This window comes from Myotis davidii, unplaced genomic scaffold (assembly GCF_000327345.1).
Source record: "Myotis davidii unplaced genomic scaffold, ASM32734v1 scaffold54, whole genome shotgun sequence".
Lineage (NCBI taxonomy): Eukaryota > Metazoa > Chordata > Mammalia > Chiroptera > Vespertilionidae > Myotis > Myotis davidii.
This window is the reverse complement of record NW_006287915.1, coordinates 4,521,203-4,523,434: the sequence shown is the minus strand read 5'-3', so window position 1 is coordinate 4,523,434 and position 2,232 is coordinate 4,521,203.

The following is a 2,232-nucleotide window of genomic DNA, read 5'->3' as shown; positions in this document are numbered from 1 at the left end:
AACTGATTCAGCCACTGTAGAGAACATTATGGAGTTTCCTCAAAAAACTAAAAATGGAACTCTCATTTGACCCAGTGATCCCACTTCTCGGAATATATCCCAAGAAAGTAGAAACACCAATGAGAAAAAATATATCACCCCTATGTTCATAACAGCACAATTACCATTGCTAAGATTTGGAAACAGCCTAAGTGCCCATCAGCAGATGAGTGGATTAAAAAACTGTGGCACATCTACACAATGGAATACTACACTGTGGTTAAAAAGGAAGGAATTCTTACCCTTTGCAACAGCATGGATGGAACTGGAGAGCATTAAGCTAAGTGAAATAAGCCAGTCAGAGAAATATAAATATCACATGATCTCGCTCATTTATGGAATATAATGAACATAAACTGATGAACAAAAGCAGATCCAGAGACAGCAAAGCATTGTTCAGACCGTCCAACCTCTGAGGGAAGGTAGAAGAGGGTCGGGGTAAGGGGGAAAGATCAACCAAAGCACTTATATGCAAGCATATAGGCCTAACCAATGGAGACGGACAACAGGGGGGTGAGAGCATGGGGGGGGGTAGGGGGTAACGTAGGGATAAGGACACATATGTAATATCTTAATCAATAAAAAGTATATTAAAATATATATATATATTTTTTTAAAAAGTGGTCTATAAGCCCAAACTTATAACCACCACAAAATTGGTGGGCTATTAGCTACACATTACCTTTCTGTGGCAACTTTTCCCATTCGATACTGTGCTACATGTTCATGGTTAACTTGATTTCACCTGTATAATTATGCTTGGGTTTTTTTGGGTGGGGTGGGGGTTGGAGAGGGGGAGAGGCTTGTTTTTGGTCCAAAGGAGCTATATCATGCCTCAACCCTTATCAATCAGGAATCTATTGCTATCAACTCACCAAGGAGTCCTCATATTTTTGCAACTCCTATGTAAGGAGAAATGGAGTTCTAGTTTTTTGTGGCATCCTCTATCAAGTTCTTACAGACCAATCATAGTTGATTCCACAGCTGACCTAAGTTCTCAAGAGCACAGAATCTATCCCAGAAGTAGCCTGAATGTCTTTCAATGCTTGGGCTCATGTAGGGTACTTGAATATATACTTATGCATTCATTTCCTATTGCTTCTGTAACAAACGATCACAAATCTATTCACTTAAAATAGCACACATTTACTCTCTTCTAGTTCTGGCAGTCAAGAGTCAAAAATAAGTTTCACTAGGCAGAAATTAATGTTTTGGCAGGGTGTACTCCCTCCAGAAACTTTAGGGGAAAATTGATTCCTTGACTCTTCCAGCTTCTGGTGGCTGTCAGCATTCCTTGGCTTGTGTCTGCATCATTCAATTTCTGCCTCCATGGTCACACTACTTTTCTTTTGTGTGTGTGGCATCTCCTTCTGATTTCTTCTTATGAGAATATTTGTGATTGCATGTAAGGGCCACCCAGATAATCCAAGATAATCTCTCTATATCAAAATCATTAATTTAATCATATCTGAAAAGACCCTTTTCCTAATAAGTTAACATCTCTAGTCACCAGATGTAGGACTTGATATCTTTGGCAGGGGGCGTGGAGTGGGCATTATCAACCTGCCACAACTTACATCTATATTTACCCACTCTGCTCAAAACTATGCCAAACTGACATATTGTAATCCATGAACATTTGTTAAAAGTCATACTTTAAAAAATGTTTTTTATTGGTTTCAGAGAGAGAAAGGGAGAAGAAGAGAAATATAAAAACATTAATTGGCTGCCTCCTGCACACCCGCATACTGGGGATGGAGCATGCAACCCAGCCTGCCCAGAAATCAAACCAGAGACCTCCTGGTGCATGGAACAATGCTCAATCAACTGAGCTTCACCGGAGAGGCACATCCATGAACATTTGCACTACTTTCCTTAAATCCTGATGTAAGCTAAATCTGAAAGATTATTTTATCTTTAAAAATTATTTTATTTTACAATAAAAAAGTTGCATGTAGGTTCTAAGAGGATCAAGCTATTAAATGATCTGGGATCCGTATCATTTGAACAGTGGTTGAAAGAATTTGTTATATTGAAAAGAGAAAGGAAGGCTTAAAGGAGGATCACATAGCTTTCTTCATACGTATGGAGATATTTCATAAAGAATAGAGCTTACATACATACTGTGTAGGTTGAGTTAGGAACAATTAATTGTAGGTGTAGACAGACAGATCCAATCCAATATGAATAACA